A 15,073-nucleotide genomic window follows, 5' to 3' on the forward strand; every position below is an offset into this window, starting at 1 on the left:
AGGAATACCTTGGAAGTAAAGTAACCGTAAGAAGAGCGCGGGTACAGTGTTAAGGCAAAACCCTTCACATACCTAGCGCTCCGCAGGGAATTGAAACCAAGAAGGATCTTCTAGGCAATGCTTGCGGAAACGGAAATAACATCCCCGCATAGCGGGAACGTCGAGAACTACATTGTTTAAAGCTCCAGGATGGAATTGGTGGTTTTAACATAATTGATCACTATGTTCAAAACTACCAAAACCTCATGGAGAATCCACACAAGTGGGACTCAACGCTCCTGACTTGCGAGGAGGTTACAGACCTACCCGCATCATACCCAAAGATCAAGCAGGAAAGTCGGGAATTTCTGCAAGTGACATAAGGACTTCCGCGGGAAGAATCCCCATGGAAAACCTTAAAACTAAACCCTTTTCAAAACCCTTTGCTTAAGTCCAAAAGTTCACCTCACTTTATTAAACATTCATGAGAAGAACATTGGACTGGGAGGACTTGAAGAGGTAGGTCCCAGCAGAGCCCAGTTGGACCCGCAAGACTTACCTTGAAGAGAGACGTCTGCGCAGAAACCAACTGGATCCGCAGGACCCACCATGCTCAGAGACGTGACGTCCTTACGCGCAGTACACAAGTTGTTCCCGCAGGAAATGCCTCCCAATGGTGTACTCCGCCTGTTCCCGCAGCTGCGGATACAAGCCATCAGGGAAGGCCACCCGCGCAGCAAGGCTACACGCACAAGGCACTTAGCTCTCAATAATTCAGTTGTCACCTGAAGGAATGAGCAAAGCCGGGAACAATCCCGCACAAAGGCGGGAGGGGGAATACTCTCGCCCAAATAAGCCAGTCCGTACGATACTGGAAGATCTTTTGTACTGTACCTGACGAGGTATGGGCAAAAGATCTGACCAAAGATACGACAGCTCATTGATAAACAGTATGGCGAGCAGCATGCTCTTGTACTATATGTCACTATTAGCCGCTGCCTACTCACCAACTCCTGTCATACCACGTGCATAGCCGGCAGTTGGTGGAAAATGAATAGTACACAGAAGGCCTGGTCACTGACAGCCGCTGCCTACCCACCAACTACCAGCATGGCACGTGCGTAGGCCACAGTTGGTAGAACAGGAATACTATTCAGCCGGCTACACCTTCTTGGAAACCTACCTTCGGCTATAAATACCCCAAATGGTATGATCATCTCATCTTATCATCTTATCATCATATACAATCTTGTATCTTACATAATATACCTGATATCTGCTCTAGCAATCTCTTAATATATATTTATATTCAAGAGCAATCTAGTCTGATTCTCACGCCGGATGGTGGTCACAAGGAGGAACCCCCCCTTCTCAGTGACGAGCTCACGGTGTCTGTTTTGCAGGTTATCAGAAGAACCATCTTTGCTGGGTCTAACCCCTCGTGGGAAACATCTATTTGACCCCCAGGTTATCCGTAATCTGCCCGGGGCCGATTAGTGTTTCTTCATTTATGTTTATTTAAGTGTGTTCATTTATGTTTGTTATATATAAAAAACAAAAATAACATATTTTTTTTGTGATATTAAAATTCGTAGTTATACTAATTAGATAACAGACGAGGAGAAAAGTTATGCATTGAACATGCATGATTTTGGAAGCAAGGGGTCACTCTTACATAAACACAGGTAGCTTGTTGACCTTGCGACAAATGCGAATAAACCATAGCCTTGTTTAGCAAGGATACGTGTCAATTTGTTCTAGAATTTATTCATTTAGGTGATAGTGTCTACCACATAGTTGTCAATAGCGATGATAGCGGGCGCTATAGCGCGTTATGTAGCGATGCGGCTATAGACCGCTATATACTAAATATCGGTCATTTAGCGTGATTATAGCGGTATTTAGGTTTTTTTTTTAATTTTTATTTTATTTTTTAATATAAAAAATTGTAGAAACCTATTTTCAAGGCTTGTTTATCGACCAAACAGCTGCACCTTCTACAAGTTCCACCGTAAAAGCTTATTTTGTGAATATAAAGCCTAATTATTTGCTTAAAAATTTTCTACTCCTTTATCGCTAAATATGAAATAGCGGTCGCTATTTACCGCTATTCATTATTGACAACTATGGTCTAACATACGACATAACAATTATTTATGGGGAAACTTTATAAAATGTTCCATTAATGGAGTGATTCTATTTTGTCTACATAAATAAAAATTTTCAGAAATGCCTCTTTCAAACACGTCTTTAACGACGAGTTAGACCTCGTTACGTCTTTCACGACCTGTTTGGCCACCAAACACGTCTTCACGACATGCTAGACTCCAACGCGCGTTTTTCACGACATGTTAGGCTGTTAGCATCTAACACGTCTTTCACGACATGTTTGGCATATTAATTGTTTTTTTCTAATATTACATTATTATAATTAATTTTATCAATATTTGGTTTTTCTTTTATAACTTGTAATATATAAATTTATATGTAGTTTTGAAAATGTCGCCGAGGCAGGTTTATTTTTTCTACATGTTGTCATAAATTTTACTTAAAATCGAGTGTCAAATTGATATCGAAATGTTTAATAAAATTTGACCAAGCTCGTTTAATGTAAAGTTTATGCCAACATATAGATAAAAATAAGCACGCCTTAATGGTATATTTGGAAATTTATAAATCTTTATGCATTACAAGTTATTAAAAAACCGAATATGAGTAAAATTAATTATAATAATGTAATATTAAAAAACAATTAATATGGCTAACATGTCGTAAAAGACGCGTTAGAGGCTAATAGGTCGTGAAAGATGCGGTTTGGAGGCCAACAGGTCGTGAAAGACGCGTTGAGGTCTAACACGTCATCAAAGACGTGTTTGTATGGGACAGCTTTGAAAACTTTTTTTTATGGGGACAAAAATGGAATATGTCTCCATTAATGGGACATTATGAAAAGTTCCCCTTAATTTTCACTAGGCGCTACCACCTTGGTCGACTTGGAAGTTGCGAGTACTCGGGATGACTAGCAAAGCACTAGACCTAGACAGGACTCGGGGTACTCGGGGATTACTCGTTGAGTAATCGAAGCCTAGGCGCGATTTTTACAATCATATCCCTGCAATTTTTATCTAAAAATCTAGCTATGCAATATAATTGACTCAATATTGTCATTACCAGCTAAGCCCATCCGGCTCAAATTATTCTCTACTTGAAGTATGTATCATTTTGATCACGGGCATCAAGGCCTAACTTTTGTTCAAATATCGAAACTGAAACTATTATAATACATCCAGATAGATTCTCTGGCTTAACTGGTTCTTTTTGTTTAATGTAGCTTGATCCAAAATTAGTATTCTTTCTTCCACTTAAGTTCCATTTGACATATATAGCCAAGGGCTTGTAGCCTAGAAGCATCATGTGTCGTAATTGTGTCCTCCTCGAATTGTTGTAGACATTTGTGTAGATTTAGTAGTAGGTTTAAAGGATGTGTGAGTTAGTCATTTAAATTTTATTTTATGTACATCACTTTTACCGGCGTGTGGCTAAATAGGTTGGTTGGTAACACGGGGTAATGTACTGTTGACCCGATATACCTTTTATTTTATAAGCAATTTGTGTGTGGGTGATATAACAAAAGCTACATTATTCCAGTTACAACATGTTATTTTAATAATATGATTTAGGAATGTAATGCATTAAAAATATTGAGTAAACTTTGATCCTTCTCCTTTTAAGTGAATTCGATTTTCTATATTGAGGTTATTTACAAAGATACTTGAGCATCAGAAACCTGGAACTAGATACTGCATAAGAAAAGGATGCTTTGTGAATGGATTTGTTTGAATGGTTAAAGAAATATAAAACAATGAACAACTTAACAAGGTACATATTTCATTAATGGCCTTTTTCTCCAACAATAAGTTAGGTACTTATTCAGGCTACACAATTATTTATAAGATGGATGGAAAGAGGATCTGCAGTCAAAACCTTTCTATTCTGTTTCTCTTGGTATAAGAATCTTAATTGCAAGACCGTTTAAAAAGGAATGAAGAGAAAACTTGCTTCCATATACGCGCAAGTAATAATCGAACACATCACTTGGCTACTTGGCTTATGATGATCCATTGGTGTGAATATTCACAATTTTTTTTTTGTTGATTTATGCAACAACAATTTTAAGAGAAATTCATAAAAGTAATCATTCTTCTGGTTATGTTATACATATATAGTCATATGAGGGAAAAAAAATCAAGAAGATAGTCATGTCGTAAGCGACCCCAAAGTTGTGTATCGCACTCTAACTCCATAAATAAATGAGTAAATGTGTGTTCTACATGCTCAAAACTCGTGTACTTTTGCACGCACAAATTGTGCCTCATGTGTAACCTTTTGTTTAACCCCAACTATAGAATTTGCTAAAGGTGTTATCAACACAAGGGTATGGTGTTTTTGTTTGTATTATTGTGGAGAAATTAGCCTTAGATAAAACAATAAAGTTTGATGTAGAAGTCGAACATAATGTTATGAATTGCGAACTGTTTATATCTAATACATCATACACAAAGTCATACAATGATTCTATATTCCAATTATGTATGAATTGTATATTTCTATTGCTATATATAATAAAGAAAGTTGATAACAGACGTAAACCAAATTTCATAGCTACATGAAAGAAATATTACTCAATTTTAATCAATCCGACCAACGACTTATACTTTAGACATGTTACTCAGTAACCAATTTCTTTTCAAATTACTCATAGCCTTATAAAACAAAATTGATAACTAGTAGTATCAACAAATAAATACGATACGACAATACGTTGAATCTGTACAACATGAAAATAACGTCGATCAACGATTATTACACTAGAACAACCCTATTGGTAACCAACACCAACAACTCCACTAGCTAGTGCATTTCATTCTACAACCTTAATTACATAAATATAATATGTCAATCAACGATTATCATGTTAAAAATGATGTTTCATCTTTGTCTTTAGAAACATATATGAGCACATATGTGGCTTGGTTGAATCTATTTTTTGTCTAAAAAGGAACATCTTGATAGAAAAAAAAAATAAGGCAATAATTCATTTACAAGGTATGTATATATACCAATCTATTTTAACAATATACATACCCATAGTTCAATGATTATTTCCATCTCTTATAGTTCAAGCTTTTTTCTTGTTGACTGAATGGGATTGCAATCAAGCTCGTTTAATGTTGTGTCATATGTTAACACCAATCGTTATAATAAATGTTGAGGTCAAACTTAGCGAGATTGTGAACTACGTGTCACCACTTCACATAATAACGAGTGTGCGTGTGCGTTTAGACTTTGGAATGTTGGAAATTTTGTGACGAAAGTAATTAGAGTAATTGGCTTTCATGTAATTCATGTGTAATACATTTTTACCTTTTATATAAGTAGACAATAATCAAAACGATGTATGCATATAATAATAATCAATTTTGTGGACTGTTTTTGTAATCGTCAGCTAATTCCATTCAGATCAAATTGTTTTCTAGAAGCAGGATCATACCCATTATGGGCATTTAGGTCTAGCTTCTGTTCAAAATTTGGCAACCGAAACTTTTGTGATATTTCCAGATTAAAATCACATGCGTTTTCTGGCTCGCAATTGTCCTTATTTGGCTTCAAATGCGCGTTACTATCACCACGTAAGTAGTTCAAGCCCGTCATCTCTTGATCCATTTGTTTGCCTTCATAGTATGTCACACAACTGTCAGTTGAACAATTTGTTGGTTGGTTTGACAAATAATTCATTCCTGAAAATGCAGAACTAAGGTGGTATGTGGCTTCTGGTCCCACTTCACCTAAGTTTTGCCTTCCAACAATTTCCTGTGCTTTTTCAAGAACTTGTTGCAAGTACTTGCCTTGTGCTTCTATTCTGAGTTGTAAGCGTCTTTGTACCTATTCCATTCCATTTATAAATAAAGTGCTATAAAACATCATATTATTAATAATTTTGTATGTTTTAGGCATGAAAAACACTATTGGGGCATTTCAACCTATTTTCCTTTAAGCTAATTTATTTAACTTCATGAGTTTAATCGGTTAGAGATCAAATAAACTGCATTTTTCCATTTATAACTATGGGGATTGAAATTTCCACCTCCACGTTAGCGATGAGATTAATGCAAAATGCTGCGAATGCATGATTATACCTCAAGGTGCTCATGCAACCTTCTCTGAACTTCAATTTGCATATGTAGTGCTTCGTTTATTTGTATGTTTCTGTATGAATAAGTTTTCATTAGATCAAGTATTTTAGAAGAACTGATATTTAAAATTGATAACAATAAGTACTTGTTTGTTTGAGGTCCAGCACTTGAAGTGATCATATGATATTGATCTTGTCGAAGCACGAGATGAATCTGACCTGATCCATGACGATGTTTCCACGGATTTCGAGATGAACGAACCACGTCTTGATCTTCTTCTCCGGCTGGTTGGGATCTGCAATGACTTTTTGGGGGTGTGTAGGTGACCGCTAAGAAATCTCTAGGATCTCTTGTTCACAGACACAAAAATATGGTGGTGGCTCTTATTGAGAATGACCAACCCCTAATAAGGAGGTGGAGACCTCCTTATATAGGGAGCCTCATGGCCACCATCATGGTACCCTAATGGGCCTAGCCCAGTTAGGGTTACCTCCACAAAACCCCCTCAGCCCAATAACATTGTATTAGTCCATATAATAAAATAAGCCAAACATAATAAATTTAGGGTCGTAAAACCGGGTTTAGTACCATACCCCTACAAGCCCCCCAAGTCCAGCGTTGCTCCTGGGCGCGCAAGTGTTTAGGTGGAGCGCTGGACTTTATGAGGTGTGTTAGGGCGTGAGGCGGTTTTTTCCCTTTTCTTCGGCCTTATCTTTATTGTCTTTGAGTTTTGGGAGGTTTTCTTCATGATGGTGACGTGTTGTGGTTTTTATGATAATGATGGTGCACTAGCATGAATAAGATATAGCACGCCGAATAATAAAAGCCTGCGCGCGAGGCGACTTACGAGCTATGAGAATAATAAAGCTTGCGCGCTAGGCGACTTATGAGCTATGAGGATAATAAAAGCTTGCGCGCGAGGCGACTTACGAGCTATAAGAATAATAAAGCTTGCGCGCGTGAGGCGACTTACGAGCTGTAAAAATAATGAAGCCTGCGCGCGAGGCGACTTATGGATCTATGAGAATAATGAAGCCTGCGCGCGTGGCGTCTTACGAGCAATAAGAATAATAAAAGCTTGCGCGCGAGGCGTCTTACGAGCTATAAGAATAATAAAAGCTTACGCGCGAGGCGTCTTACGAGCTATATGAATAATAAAGCTTGCGCGCGTGAGGCGACTTACGAGCTGTAAAAATAATGAAGCCTGCGCGCGAGGCGACTTACGGATCTATGAGAATAATGAAGCCTGCGCGCGTGGCGTCTTACGAGCTATAAGAATAATAAAAGCTTGCGCGCGAGGCGTCTTACGAGCTATAAAAATAATAAAAGCTTCCGCGCGAGGCGTCTTACGAGCTATATGAATAATAAAGCTTGCGCGCGTGAGGCGACTTACGAGCTGTAAAAATAATGAAGCCTGCGCGCGAGGCGACTTACGGATCTATGAGGATAATGAAGCCTGCGCGCGTGGCGTCTTACGAGCTATAAGAATAATAAAAGCTTGCGCGCGAGGCGTCTTACGAGCTATAAGAATAATAAAAGCTTGCGCGCGAGGCGTCTTACGAGCTATAAGAATAATAAAAACTTGCGCGCGAGGCGTCTTACGAGCTATATGAATAATAAAGCTTGCGCGCGTGAGGCGACTTACGAGCTGTAAAAATAATGAAGCCTGTGCGCGAGGCGACTTACGGATCTATGAGAATAATGAAGCCTGCGCGCGTGGCGTCTTACGAGCAATAAGAATAATAAAAGCTTGCGCGCGAGGCGTCTTACGAGCTATAAGAATAATAAAAGCTTGCGCGCGAGACGTCTTACGAGCTATATGAATAATAAAGCTTGCGCGCGTGAGGCGACTTACGAGCTGTAAAAATAATGAAGCCTGCGAGCGAGGCGACTTACGGATCTATGAGAATAATGAAGCCTGCGCGCGTGGCGTCTTACGAGCTATAAGAATAATAAAAGCTTGCGCGCGAGGCGTCTTACGAGCTATAAGAATAATAAAAGCTTACGCGCGAGGCGTCTTACAAGCTATAAAATGATGATAATGACTGGCCCACAAGGGCCTCCTCCGCGCAGGATGAATATCCCGGCCTGTTTTCAAAATAATAATGGAGGCACAAATGGCCAGATAATAATAATGATGTCATAGGTGTTTGTGCGGCTCGTAGCCGAACCTGCAAAAACATGTCAACTAAAAGTGGATGTATTGCATGGTTCCCATCCTCGGGCAAATTATGAGGTGTGCCCAACCTTTAAGCTTGGCGCGTGGCCTATGGGTTTATGAGGATTCCCAACCTTTAAGTTTGGCGCGTAGCCATATGGGATATTATGAGGATTCCCAACCTTTAAGTATGGCGCGTAGCCATATGGGATATTATGAGGATTCCTAACCTTTAAGTATGGCGCGTAGCCATATGGGATATTATGAGGATTCCCAACCTTTAAGTATGGCGCGTAGCCATGTGAGTACAATCATGGTTGTTCTTATCCTGATTTGGATTAGACTGTTCATTTGTTATGTCGCTTACGCGCGGCCTGCGCAATGTCTCCTTTATTCTCACGCGCAGATGTGGTGCGTGAGCGTGCATGATGCGTGAGCATCTAATATGCATGAGCATACGTGAAGCCCAATAACATATGTGATGCGTGAGCATATGAGATGCGTGAGCATGTGATATGCGTGAGCATACGTGATGCGTGAGCATACGTGATGCGTGAGCATACGTGATACGCGTGAGCATGCGTGATGCGTGAGCATGTGATATGCGCCACGAGCATAGGTTTTGGCTGTCTTCATGAGCATGTGATATGCGTGAGCTGTGGCGTAGAGTAATCGCCGGGAGCGCGCATGCGATCCGCTGTGGCGTAGAGTGATCGCCGGGAGCGCGCATGCGACCCGCTGTGGCGTAGAGTGATCGCCGGGAGCGCGCATGCGACCCGCTGTGGCGTAGAGTGATCGCCGGGAGCGCGCATGCGACCCGCTGTGACGTAGAGTGATCGCCGGGGGCGCGCATGCGACCCGCTGTGGCGTAGAGTGATCGCCGGGGGCGCGCATGCGACCCGCTGTGGCGTAGAGTGATCGCCGGGGGCGCGCTGTGGCGTAGAGTGATCGCCGGGGGCGCGCATGCGACCCGCTGTGGCGTAGAGTGATCGCCGGGGGCGCGCATGCGACCCGCTGTGGCGTAGAGTGATCGCCGGGGGCGCGCATGCGGCCCGCTGTGGCGTGTAGTGATCGCCGGGAGCGCGCATGCGGCCCGCTGTGGCGTAGAGTGATCGCCGGGAGCGCGCATGCGGAATCCGAAGTTGATCCATAGGGAGCGATTTTGATCCGCGGTGGCGCGCACGATCTAGAGATTTTGAATATCCACATCAGGTAGGTTTTATGTAAAACCAACAGATCTAATAGGATTTATAGATCTATGAATATGAAGTGTGACTGTTGCTCAAACGAACCCAGATCTGAAAAAATCATAACTAGATTTGGTATATTTCACTTAGAAAAAACACAGATCTAAGGGTTTTTCCCAAAAGTTCGGTGGTATTTCTTCCTGTGTATTTCCAGATCTGGAAGTATTTTTTAGATCTACGGATTTTTGGATTTCCATAGAACATATCTGAAAGAAGAAACCGTAGACCCGAGATATTGATGAACAGATCGGAGGGCCGAGACGAGAAGCGAAGCGTGGTTCATTGCCGTCCCACGGATGGCGCCAATGTCGAAGCACGAGATGAATCTGACCTGATCCATGACGATGTTTCCACGGATTTCGAGATGAACGAACCACGTCTTGATCTTCTTCTCCGGCTGGTTGGGATCTGCAATGACTTTTTGGGGGTGTGGAGGTGACCGCTAAGAAATCTCCAGGATCTCTTGTTCACAGACACAAAAATATGGTGGTGGCTCTTATTGAGAATGACCAACCCCTAATAAGGAGGTGGAGACCTCCTTATATAGGGAGCCTCATGGCCACCATCATGGTACCCTAATGGGCCTAGCCCAGTTAGGGTTACCTCCACAAAACCCCCTCAGCCCAATAACATTGTATTAGTCCACATAATAAAATAAGCCAAACATAATAAATTTAGGGTCGTAAAACCGGGTTTAGTACCATACCCCTACAGATCTGTTTCATTCATCCTGCCTCTTGCTTGTGGGGACACACCTAAAGCCCACATATTTATATCATCATGAATTAATCTCTCCTAATAAACTTTGTGTAACATTAAATATTATTACATGCTCAGATATCTTACCAGTTTTATTTCCTCCACCGTTATTAGCCCGTCCACTAAAATTTCTACCAAGCCTGTATTTCTGTCAAACAAAAATGACAGAAAAATTCAGATAATAATTAAGTTGTTTTAACTTGAAAGTGTTCTAAACTTCTAACCATGCAAACTGCAGTGGCATGATAATTTGTATTTCTAAGACATATTTAAATCGCGCTTTTCAAACAAAAATTCATAGAATGCTTTAATATTTTCTCTTGGAAGGGGGGTGTATTGGATAAACACCTTAAAATCGTGATAAACTATTAACAAAACTTTGGTTTGTATGTAATCTACCTGGAGATGACTCTTCAAGTGGTACAATGTAAGTCCTTGAATCCCCATTAGTTTCAAGACTGATTTTGGGGTAGCCTCTACAACAAATAAGTTAACAAGTTGGTTAAAAAACGAGAAGAAAAAGAAAAGAAAGATCGAGCACTTACTATCTGCTCCGCCAAGTTGGTTGACCGCCTCCATGAACCGTTCATGGAGGTCTGGTGTCCATTTAAGTCTAGGTTTTGCATCACTTGAAAGAACAATTCCCGAATTACCACTCCCGCCTCGCAAAAACATGTGTCTTTCTTGTGTAATGGGCATATTTATGTATAGATGTTCTTTTCTTATAGACTATATTGCATCTTCAACATGTACCCAAAAAAGATGCAAACACATGTAATTTTTATCTCTTCAATCTTGATTTTCTTATGTGTGTATCCTATATATTATACCAATGCCATTATATAGCATTTGAAGTGAAGCATAGAATCTTTGAATAAGATGTCACATTTTTTAGGTTTATCATGCACATCACTGACTTTCTATTCTTGGACAAAGTTCTAATTCCTTTGCACAACAAAGCGTTTAACATCTTACAATATGTACCCGAATAGATTCACAACCGTTGTAAAGTGAACGAACCTTATTCGCTGATTTTGTTACATAGATTGCAAGGAATCCATTATCAACGCTTTTATTTTTTATGCCTTTTTTTTCGTAGTTCATTACATTTTCTTCTAACTATACGTTATGTAAAGAGGAGTTCAAATATATCAGGCCCGGCTTCGAGAAAGCAAAAAAAATTTTGGGCCAAAGGCGAAATTTTTTTTGAGCCTTAATTAATAAAAAAGTATTTTGTTAGTTTAAACAATTAAATTTTTATATAGGTTTACTTGGTTATAATTTGGGTGTGTAAATTTTTTTTATCTAAAACAAGGATTAAACATGTATCAAATTAGACTTGAACCAATAACGTTTTGTTTGAGAGTAATATTCATTTGCCACTAGACCAAGCTAGTGGTCATGTAATTAAGTTTAAACATTAAATATACATATTGTTTTTAATAAAAATAAAAATAATTTCGAAAAAAAAAATTCGGGCCTAACGATGTGTCGGGCCTGTGGCCGTCGACCACCCCGCCACCCCTATAGGCCGGCCCTGAAATATATATGAGTTACATAGATCAAATATAAATCGGAACTGACTAGTAAGTGTGCCCGCGCGTTGCGGCGGGAACACAACACAGATTTGGTCGATATGAGCTCAGTTTGGGGCGGAGATGCTACATGAATTTGATGGCATTGGTACGCTTTGTGACTGTATCATAGTTCGTTATAGGTCAATGCAAGAGATCTTAGTAGAGGTTGAGTAACAATAAGGCAAATAAGACAAAGAGAGTGAGAAATGTTTAAGGTCAACATATGATAATTTGCAAGACGGTACTCGGTTATGTTAACTTTTCAATCATATTGTGATACTGTAGAGTAATCTGTTAGTTTCGTTATTAGTTTATTTATTTTATGGTTTCATTTAACTAAAGTTTTCGAATTAATAGCATTAGTGTGTCATAAGCATCACATAATCAAATAACAATAATAATATTTAAAACAGTTATATTAATAATGCCAATACTAATAATTACAACGAAAATAATAATATAAATATCGTAAGTTGTAAATAATCGAAACACTATTAATAACAATTTTACCAACAAACACAACGTGCATACACGTAACTAACAACATACACTTAACTATATTTTAATCACTAATAAATGTTATAAAGAAATTCTAATAAAAACAACAGAAAACCTAAATATTCATAAATATGAAATAATTTAATTAATATTGAAATAATGCTTTCCCAGATATTTCTCAAATAATTTGATACCTTTTTAAGACGGTCGCTTGTTGTGGAGGGATACAACGGGAATTTGGTTTGTATAGCACGTCGATCTAAGCATTATTTAAAATGGCAAGAGATTAGATGACTAAAAAGTCCATGTATAGAGTCCATCTAGCGACGGGTAAACTTGGTTTTGAAAAAAATTCATATTAGAACATGATAAATAAACACGTGGCAACTGATTTTTATAATTTATATTAATTTATTAGTTTGTGATAAAAACTTTCAAATGTTAAAAAAGAGTAAGCAAACCTACGCGTTGCGTAAGGTAACTAAAATAGCCATAAGCACTAATGTCTATTAAAAAATAGTTAGTAATATAAGTGTGCGTCTAATATGCTAATTCCATCCGTTATTATTAAATTATATACATTCAACCCCCCTAGTAGAGGATTATGTGTGTTCAAGTGAGGCGTAGTATGGATTCGATCGGTATGGATTTGAATCATTATGGTATTAACATTCGCTATATCCAAAAGTTATCACGATACATAAAACGAGAAATTTATAAAAAGACGTTATCATAAAAAGTGAATTAAGACAATTACGTATTTATTTTGTTAAGTTAAAAACATAACTAATTACTAATTAATGTTTATACTTATATAACAAATAAGCAAAAAAATGCCTAAGTATGGGCTTAAAAATTAAATACTTCCGTTTATTAGTTATAACTATTAATCAGAACTGACCAAGACCAGTAGCTTTGACTTATTTGGTCAAACTACAAATTCTTCATATACCATTTAGCTCAAATCCAAAGAAGTATATATTAACAATAAAATAATTAAGATGCTAACAATACGATAAAGTTCAAGTTCAATTATTGAAAAAGTTCCACAAAATTCTGACTCTGTCTAGAAAATATGTGCTAATAATAAAACAATTAAGATTCTAAGACTGCAACTAAATAAAAATAATTAACAAGCTACCAAAACTACTAAGACTGCAATGATACAACTAAGAAGCATTAACAATACAATACACCTAGACCGCCTAACTCCTAAGGACCTAAGCGACAGATACATACGTACGGTATATTGTATCAAAGCATTCTAAAAACAAAAATATTAAACTACACATACACACAACCTGCATACACAATTTACAGACAATCTGAGAAAGAAGCCATAGCATTTTAGGGTTCATACAAAAAAATGTAGGAAAGTAATTATGAACGTACAAAGAGAAAGATATGATGATCAAAGCAGGATCCGTCTTGGTTAACAAAATGCAGCATTGTTAGCTTCAACGATCCAGTCGGCTTTGTTTCTGTAAAATCAATAATCATGACGCCACCCAAGCTATAAAAGTTGTATTGTTCTATTACTGCATGAGGGTCGTTGCTAATATAATTATGCAACCCAAACCATTTTATAGTCATATAAACACATATAATTATTAAAGGAAACTATACTAAAGAACAACTTTTCATAATATTAAATCAAAAACTAAGCAATAAACAATATGTACAGTGATCACTCAAACACAAATTCCATCACATAATGATGATCAAAATTCATACTTAATCATTATTGCTATGATCATACATATACATAAGTATTAGCCCAAAAATATACAAAAACCCTACTATCCATAGTATCAAAATGTGCAAGGAAAAAAAACATCATATTAACTTCTAGTAAATTAGTAAGCTTCCTAGACTTACATGAATCGTAGAGCAACAATCTTAATTTCAATTGTCAAGTAGATTTAGTAATTAATACTTTAGCAACAACAACTGGGTAAGAAAACACATAAGTGAAAGGTATTACGACCGCAACCCGAAGCAAACGAAACTCGAGTGCACAACCCTGAAATAACCGAACGTGACTAAACAATAGACCCAAACATCACAAGTCTTACATGTATCCAATGGCACTGTATTTTAACCCGTATAAATCAAGTTGTTTCATTAATCAAGTAGGGCTTAAAATAACATATATATTCACCTGCCAGCTTGAACTTTTCAAAAAAGGTATTGTTTTTGAAATAGTATGAACTATTATTATAATTGCATTATTATTAGTATCATTACTTTTGAACAATGTGTAAGGGTAAATTCAAACTGTTCAAAATTGGTCACTGGATACAGGTTAGAGTGGTTATGTCGGGTTAGGTTCAGTTAGTTCAGGTATGCGTGATCAGGTATCAGGAACTCAACCTGAAGCAAACGATACGCAATAACCCGAACTAAGCCGATAATAATATAATCGTCGATGATGCCTTGAATGATTGGATTGATACCTTTTTAAAATGGACCGTTTTGATCCGAACCAGAACGATAGCTTTTCAAAACGATTAGTTTTCACCCTAACCAATTCAATACCTTTTTAAAATAAAAGGTTGTGACCCGAACCATATTGATACATATTCTAAAATAGCCCATTTTAACAAGTTAAAGACAACAAATGCATTCCCGTTAATGTGTGCAAAAGCAAGTAAAATTCGA

The 15,073-nt window shown here is 38.0% G+C and overlaps 1 pseudogene; it reads right to left on the reverse strand.

Moving 5' to 3' along the window:
• Nucleotides 1–5,481: 5,481 nt before the first annotated feature.
• On the reverse strand, nucleotides 5,482–11,143 carry LOC143617699 (myb-related protein 2-like; annotated as a pseudogene).
• Nucleotides 11,144–15,073: the final 3,930 nt, after the last annotated feature.

This window comes from Bidens hawaiensis, unplaced genomic scaffold, assembly GCF_021521415.1.
Source record: "Bidens hawaiensis isolate Kalapana, Puna unplaced genomic scaffold, B.hawaiensis_p1.1 tig00057023_1, whole genome shotgun sequence".
Classification (NCBI taxonomy): Eukaryota; Viridiplantae; Streptophyta; class Magnoliopsida; order Asterales; family Asteraceae; genus Bidens; species Bidens hawaiensis.